This window comes from Dermacentor variabilis, chromosome 3 (assembly GCF_050947875.1).
Source record: "Dermacentor variabilis isolate Ectoservices chromosome 3, ASM5094787v1, whole genome shotgun sequence".
Taxonomy (NCBI): domain Eukaryota; kingdom Metazoa; phylum Arthropoda; class Arachnida; order Ixodida; family Ixodidae; genus Dermacentor; species Dermacentor variabilis.
The window spans coordinates 82,995,726-83,004,601 of record NC_134570.1 but is presented as its reverse complement, the minus strand read 5'-3'; the positions used below and the strand labels follow the sequence as shown (position 1 = coordinate 83,004,601).

At 43.7% G+C, this 8,876-nt stretch overlaps 1 long non-coding RNA gene across 1 annotated transcript; it reads left to right on the top strand.

Moving 5' to 3' along the window:
• The first annotated feature begins 1,512 nt into the window (after nt 1–1,512).
• On the top strand, nt 1,513–8,185 carry LOC142574021 (uncharacterized). Its single transcript, XR_012826389.1, has 3 exons — nt 1,513–1,597; nt 3,191–3,266; nt 8,113–8,185. It is a non-coding gene; the product is annotated as an uncharacterized LOC142574021 (long non-coding RNA).
• The last annotated feature ends 691 nt before the right edge of the window (nt 8,186–8,876 follow it).

The following is an 8,876-nucleotide window of genomic DNA, read 5'->3' as shown; positions in this document are numbered from 1 at the left end:
GTAGCCAACCAGAACTTCCTTTGGTTAACCTTCCAGCCTTTCTTTGTATTCTCTCTCTCTCTCTCTATCCGCTTTCTCGCGTCTCTCTTAAAAAACTTCTGCAATCGCTCGTTTCGAACTCGGCTTTGTAGCATAAGAGCCTGATGCTCTACTCATTAGACCATGCACCCACGTCTGGAATACCCACATTAAACGCTTACAGGTTTCGATCGTGCAAGCGAACGCTTTCAGATGCTTGAACACGAGAGTAGCATCGCATGGCAACAGTTTACTTGTAAAACGTAGAATAAACACTCGTCTAGCTCAAAATAAAATAAATTTGGGCACATTCAAAATAATCCTATCCAATTGCGCAATTGTTATCTCGAATTTGCATGGGCTGAACAAAATTCTAAAGTCCCTGCGGGGGAATAACAGCTGCGGTTGGGAACAGGTATTTCACAGAAGCTCTTTTTTTGGCGTCGAACCATGCAGGCGCTGTTGTGTATGGTGGCCAGCAGGTCGTCGCAGGCGGCGTTAGGGAGGTCACGTTTGGTGAAGCTTCCTGTTCAGGCGTGTGAAAATGCGCGAGGTCACCCAGTACAAAATACAATTGCACTTTGACCGCACTATGGCGTCAGTTGCGCCTGCACCTAAAGTGGCTACAGAGCCTATCTTGCAGTTAAGGCTTGCCAACTGCGTGGGCCTTTTTGGTTTTCAAGCCGGAATTTGCAATTAGCCGGAATGTGCATTTGTGCATAACAAATGTGCAATTAGCAAAGAAGATGAAGCCATTAAAATCATCTGATGACTACTATAGATTGTAAACAAGGGCGCCTTTGATTATACCGTCTGTGGCTACAATGCTTGAGTGCTAATCCCATTAGAGTCAACAGTCATCGTGAGATGGGTTCTATCGGTACTTTATCACAGCAGGGAGGTTGAGCTAAGTATGCTAAAATGTAGTTTTCTTTCTCCTCGAGGACAGAACTCCCTTGCGCGCTACGTCACTGCTCTTCTGGCGAATCTGACAATTTGTTCTCGCTTACGCTATTAACATTAGTAAAGCGACAAGTCATCTCTGAACTGGGAGCGCTAGAGTTCACACGTAGGCGCTGTGCCTTTTTCACAATAATGAAAGTTCTCCTACTCTGTAAATACCAATTGCATTTGCCGTGTATTTAGTATATCAAATATTGAGAACATTGCTTCCTGTCTTTTAATATGTCTGCGTACTTTATCAGAGAGAACGCGTAGCCGGTGAGCAAAAGGGCAAAAAATTAATTAGAGGGCTCAGGTGGTCGGTAGCATTGTTTCTGAGCTCCAATTTCTTAAACTCTACTTAGATTTTTAAGGATGTTGAATCCACTGCGCAAATTTCACTGTCGCCGATGCAGCTGCGGGTGAAGGACTTTCGCAGCAACTTCAAGTAGCAGCAGCCATAGATTATAGTGGTCACGTGATGGGCACTCGAGATGCCTCGAGTCATTGGCTATAAAATAGGACGACTGCCTGGCTCCCATCACGATTCCCAAGAAGACCGGTGGCTTCTGAGAAAAATGACTTTATACAAGGCTCTGCGTTTGGCCGTCTTTGCTCTTTTTGTCCTGCACGCCATGTAAGTACAATCTTCCCAAAATTGTATAGGTATGGACCCGTGAAATGCAGTAGCGAAAAACAAAAATATTTCAATGAAGCTTTTATGCTAAAGAAAAAGCGCTCATCTTTCCAACCCCATAGCATGAAAATACCGTTTAATATTTCACAAAGCAAACTGAAATCACTTGTCCTAAGACAAATTCCCCTCTGTAATATCACTTCCCTAAACGAAGGAAACATCCTTCTGTTGTACAAATGCTACGCAAGCAGCTATAGATATTTCGTGCGTGTACGTGTGCAGCACTTGCTTGGCGCAGTTAAACTAAATATTGCTCTCGCTTTTGTTAGTGACTTCATATGTCCCCACAAAGCTGGCCAAGCTGACCAATATTTAGATTGAAATATCCTTTGTGAGCAACAATACTTTCCACTCATTATGCCACCTCTTGCTCTAGCTACAATAATAGGGCTTGAATGGGAATGTGAAGGTAAAGTAACTGTTAGTGGAAGAGATACGCCCATCAGTCAGGTGGGGCGTTTTACCACTTGTGCCATAATTTGGGGCAGACAGTTTACCTTACACCGAAGAGAACCAGTCGAGGAAACTTGAGGTTCAAGAATACTGATCCGTTTGTTTGAGTATTAAACTAGTCTCTGTGATCAGTAGTGAAAAATATGCATTCTTGCGGCCAAACTAAGAAAAGCGTCAAATAGTACGGCTTTCATATACCCAGCATATAAAATTGAGGCGATAAGCAGTAGTGCCGCTGATTTTTTATATTTGTGCCAACTAAGAATTCCAAGACTCTTCTGAGACAACGACGGTCATCGCTGACATGAGAAACAGAAAAAACGCCTTTAGGCGAAAGCCTCAGATGGCTGATGGGTTGAACAAAAATGGGGGCTTGAACCCTCGAGCTTTGGTGGAAGTCGAACCCACGATTTTAGGTAAATTAAGGCGCCTTCAATTAGGATGTAGATAATCAAGGCACTCGAATCCGCCACCTTTGGTGTTACTTAAGGTTAAGGTAATTTGGGTGCTACCATGCCATATTAAGTTACACGGTCGTAGTGGTCACTCTTCTAGCAAGGCATAACGAGCTGCAGTGTGAAGTAAACGTACTGCGCTATAGGTCGGCCTCCTCAACGCCACATACGAGCACCTAATGCACTAACTAAAGGTTATTTCGTTCTTTCTTTCTTACTCTTTCCTTTCGTCTTTATTTATTTATTTCGTTCTCTCCTTTCTTTTTATCTTTGTTGTTTTTCATGGTTCTTTCGTTCCATCTTTATTTCATTCGTTCCTTCCTTCGTTCTTCCGTTCGTTTGTTCGTTCTTTTTTTCTTTCGCTGCTTGATTCATATTCACCTATTGCATCTTTGCTCGCTTACGCGTGCAGGAGCAATCCCTGACGGTGATATTTCTTGCATCGCTGATTTTTTGTGTCATATGGATTAGGCACCTCTGTTTTCAGATATGAGCCATTACAACGACCCACTTAAGGCTTTATCTTCTATAATTATTTTGGGGTGTAGATGCTACCATATTATTTCAGGCTCAGCGGTGATCGTTATCCTTCGCTAGATGTTAATAACCATAATATTTGTTTCAGAAATATGTGCGTTTGTAGATCGGCTGAGCAATCCACAGCACCTAAGAACATTCAAGTGGAGATGTGTAATGGTACAGTAAGTATTCACACTTTCGGCATTACACCTACAGCTTTCACGCGCCTTTAATTCCCTTTTACTGACTGCGATTATATTAGGCATATGTCATAACATGGTCAGACCACATTTTTTCATACGCTGGCGAACTTAAACTGGGTTTTGAAACTGTCCTGCAGGCGTGCTACGCACCAAAAACAATTATTTACCTTCCTAAGTCCAGCGTTATGATGTCTCATCTTTTCGTAGTGTTTACGTCTCAATTTTTTCGCAGTTGTTGTGAAGTTTCAGTTAGTTACCCTTAAGGCAGTATTTAATTATTTTGCATGGCTGCTACGTTATTACAGGGTAAGTTGTGTTGGGCTCATTCCAAAGGCTGTTTCTGTTGGCGATGGTGTCCGCCACTGCTGGTGCCCGCTGTCCATAGTAGCTATTGGAGGGAATCAGAAAAAGATATCCGATCCCCGCCCTGATTGAATCCGGGCCCGTAGCACCGGAGTCAGCTAGTCTACGACTGAGCTACACGCATATACACAGTTAGTGGTAAAATGCCGTTGGAAAGAAAATACGCAGAGCCCCCGCACTGAGGGAATTGATGGAAGCGAATCTTTTTCTGCTGGTTGCGTTCATTAACACTATTTGGCGGTGACATAGTGATAGCGTACGACAATCGTGACGGGATGTTAAATGTTACCTTGCCTGCTCCGCGTGTGTTTGTTGTTACTGCTCCGCTCGACGGTTTATGCGAGCCTTCGTCTCCTAGGCACTAAGCGCACGCGTCGGCTTGATTATGGGTTGTAGCTTTGTAGCTCACAAAAGTACCTCCCCCTTTCTCTCTCTATTCCCTCGTTAATGTAATTCCTACCTCCTCCCTCTACTGTCATTTCTCTTGCGGGAGAGCACGGAGACAAGCGCGGCAGCTCCCTGCACTGCGTTTGTGAAAGGTCACGCCTATTACGACTCCAAGAAGGCATTGTGCACATGCTATGCGGCGTAAATGTTGACGCGAGCTTCTCGAGTCGTCTTTCCTTCGTGCCAAACTCCTGTCATGTAGTAACGCGATAGCGTTAAGGTACCCGTGTCGCAGAAAATCCGGTCTTAACGCCGCGGGAGTCGCTTGGCGAATAATCATAAGGAACCACAACTGCGCGGGCCGTCCAAGTGGCGCATACCCTGTTTACATTTACAATGTTATTCCTCGAAATTAAGATAATGCAAGCTCATAAACAAATGTCAAGAAACAAGACACCGACAGCTCATGCCTTTTATGTTTTTATGACATCGCCACGTCTCAGCCATGTCCCAACGCGACCCACGCTAGTGGAGTGCGTCTGTACTACGCCCCGACGTAGCCGGCGTTAGCCACATGCAGTACCACAGCAGCAGGAGCAGTAGCGGAAAGTTGAAGAGGCAAAGCTTTGCTTTAAAGACCTACCCGCCATATTAGAAATGCAACTTAAGTCGAAGCCCATGCTTGACTTGACATAGATGACGCCTGGCGTTAACGTGCCCAAAGACGCTCACTGCGTTTCCATCGGCGCTTTCACTATAGGCGTCATTTAGTTCAAGTCAAGCATGGGCTTCAACTTAAGTTGCATTTCTGAATACGGGAATCAGTGCATATTCACTCTGTCAAGACTTTGACAGAGACAGTGTAAAAGTGGGGTTGAGGATTTAATATGCGGGAGACAAAAATAATGATGAAGAACCGGGCAAAGGAACAAGAGTTCAGGATCGCCAGACAGCCTCTAGAGTCTGCGAACGAGTGCGTTTACCTAGGTCAGTTATGCACAGAGAACCCTGATCATGAGAAGGAAATTCATAGAAGAATAAAAATGTGCTTGATCGCATACGGCAGACATTGTCAGCTGCTGACAGGAAGCTTACCACGATCATTGAAAAGGAAGATATACAATCAGTGCATTTTACCGATGCTGACATATGGGGCAGAGACTTGGAGACTGATAAAGAAGCTTGAGAACAAGTTAAAGACCGCGCAAAGAGCGATGGAACGAAAAATGCTAGGCATAAATTTAAGAAAACAAAAGGCAGCAGTTTGGATCAGAGAGCAAACGGGTGTGGACGATATTCTAATAGAGATTAAGAGAAAAAAAATGGCGCTGGGCAGGTCATGTAATGGGCAGATTAAATAACCGTTGGACCATTAGGGTCACAAATGGGTGCCAAGAGAAGGTAATTGCAGTAGAAGACCACAGAATATTAAATGGGCGCGACGAAATTGGGAAATTTACGGATGCTATAGTTGGAATCGGCTGGCATTGGAGAGGGGAAATTGGAGATCGCAGGGAGAGGCCTTTGTGTTTCAGTGGACATAAAATGGGCTTATAAGGACGACGACGACCACGACGATGATGATGATGATCATGATGCAGAAGAAGAAGATGAATGGTACTATTGCTGGAGAGATCAGTAACATCAAACAGATCGAATGACCAGGCACTTGAGGCTTCACTATTTTCAGCTTCAACCAGTTCCCGTGCGCGGACTGATCGTCGGTGGAATGTTCGTAGGCGTGAACCAGCAAAGTGGTAGTTTTTGCAGGTTCTTCTTATTAAACTTAAGTAGCACTTTCATCGAGAGTCCAGAAATAAATCTTAAAGATAAAGTGAATTCCCTTAAAACGGAACAGTAACGTTTATCATGGGCTCTATTTCCGGGGACATTAAGCTCAACGGTACAAAATATGCTGTTTTTAAAACTCAGATACTTTATTACCAACAGCAGACAATATGTTGACATATCTGGTTAAAAAGCTTTCTCTTACAAAGTTTATACGTGCACACTGCCTCTGACTAGAGCTAGCAGCACAAGACATCATTACAAAACAAAAGAAATCCGTGTTCCTATAAAAGAAATTGTGCTGACAACATCCACGATTATTGTCAATGCAATCGAGTTATCGAACGCTCCAAGGTAGTTCTATCGCTTCGTAAACGAATGGTGCGCTTGTCAAGATATATTTGTTGTGGTAAGTTTAGTTAAAATTGTGGGGTTTTACGTACCGAAACCACCATCTGATTATGAGGCACGCTGTAATGCAGGACTATGGAAAAATTTTGAAAACCCGGATTTCAATAACGTGACCTAAATCAAAGTACACGGATCTTTCGTATTTCACCACCATCGAAATGCGGCCGCCATGGCCGGAATTTGGTCCCGCGATCACGTGCAACACTATCGCCACTAAGCAACCACGGCGGGGGGTAAGTTTAGTCAGGAAGAGGTTGTTTCGTTGCCTAATCCCGTACAGAACCGATCTCTTAACCAGCATGTCTCTTGCTGTAGTTATTTGAACACAGCATGAGTCTCAAAGGGCTTTCAAAGTTGGCGTTTGCCAAAACGGGCCCCCAAAGACTAGTGCACGTGCCCTTTGCATAGGCGCCTTGGTTGCGACCACTAACCGCCGACAGCGAGAAGGGGCGAAGGAGACAAATAAAGTACAGGTGGGCGAGCATCACGTTTATTAAATGCGAATCGAATACGTATAGTACGTAACGATTGCCGAATGTTCAAATACAGAAGCGCAAACGTACTTCAGCCGAAAGATTTCATTCTTAGTACATGGGTACCAAGCGCGTACAGAATAGTGCAAAAATGTAGGCATCATGCCCGATGACTCCGGTTTGAACGTAAGATTTCGCTTTCTCACTAAAAACTGCACAAATAGCTTCTCAAATTTTTTAGAGCCTGGTTGAAAACAAGCTTTCGGGCAAATAATGGCTGCTGTATGACATGGAGCCTGACAAAAAAGAAATCGTAAATAGTTGCAGAAACACGCTCAGAAGTTGTATAATAAAATTTCAAAGACTTCTCTGTGGCCAACACAGGTAAAGTGCCCTTTGCTAGGAAAACATCGCTGGTCGTAGGGTAATACGGCAAGGACACTGTACTACAGGCTGCAAGTGAAGCTCACAGGTTGTCATACAGACTAGCGCCGCGAAACAGGACACGACACTTGCAATATACATACTTTTTCTGCATGCCTTCTAAAGTATTGGTCGTTGCCTCACGTCCCATAATTTGCAATAGCTTGTTCAGCAAACGAAAAACAGTCATCATGTCTAAGTACCAGATAGTTATTTTACGAATGTCAGTACAAATAGCCAGCATGCAATAGCCAACTGGTATTTCAAACTTCGATTATTCGCCCACCCCGGAAATAAAGGTGTTCTCTAAAAAATATAACCATTTCAGGAAAGTAACAACTCTACAGGTCATCGATAACTTTGATATTTGTCTCCAGCATGAGCGCTTTGTGCGGATATTTCTGTGCTGCCAAAGAAACGATAAGCAAAGTCACAGTTCACCAATGCCGTCAACGCAAAAAAATAAAACAGCCATGATTAGGCTAGAGAAATGCTAGCGGCTGCGACCAACGCAGCAAAAGAAGCAATTTTTTCGAGAACGTGCATAACTGGCGAGAAAACCCAAAAAGTGAGGAGAGGCGCCTACAGTGATGCGTATCTTGATGCCACTAAGGCTGGCCGGTCGGTTATGCTTGTGGTAACTTTATCAGTTCCCTTTAAATGAAAGTGAAAAAAAAACGTTGTGGCCAACTTCATTGGTGATTTTTTTTGCATTCCGTTTATGCTAAACCAATGAATCATTATGCTATCGTTCATTTTGATCGACCATTCTGCTTAAAGAATTGCTGTTTTCCGAGGTTCTACATTATTCGGAGTCAATATTATTATTCCGCCAAAATCAACTATAAAATGAGATTGCATAGTCCATTTATTGTCGCTAACATCACTTTTAGGACAATCACGTGATCTAATACTGATCGTTAAGAATGACTTGTTTACCACAACTATCACGAAGTAAACGAAATGATTTACGTTTTCAGTGTGAAGCGTCACGGAACGGCACATGTCCAGGCAACTGCACTTGCGTATGGATCAAGAATGAGCCAACAGGTGTCTGCGTGGGTATTGTCGACGCTGAAATGTGGAGTCGCAATGGTTCCATTGTGGAGCTCTAGAAGAGCAACGCCTTCGCATTTCATTATAGAAGAAAATTAGAATGGAAATTCCCAGCAGCAGAATGAATTTACGAATAAATATTTCACTGCTTAAAAAAAGTAAACCTAGCACTGTGCGAGACTTTTTCTTTTATTACAGGACGCATTCAAATTACGCACCACCGAACTTTGGCGCCATAAATATTTCATTTCATAGACAAGAATCCCGGAGACGTACAAAGGTGTAGATAGGCGCTGCGACTTTGTCTCCCTAATAGGCCCGAGTTCCTCACGTTTACGCTAATATTCGCACTCGAAGCCACGCAAGGAATTTGGCAATCGCTGTCATTTCCGTCATATGTTACACCTGCACTCTCGTATAACTGCTGAATTGCACATATCCCTGAACAGGGTGCAAGCATGTGTCATATCTAACTTCAGCAATGGTTTCAAGAATATGTTGGAGAAGTACGTGAGGGCCCTGTTATCGCGAGAAAAGCTTCCTTTCCGTGGCGCACATTACTTGTGTGCACGCGCAGGTCGCCCATTAAGGCGTGTGCTGCCTATCCTTCATAAGTAGAGCAGGCGAATATTGTTCGCTATGAAAAGGAAGGTTTCCATCCCGCTGTGCATTCAGAACGTGTGGCTCT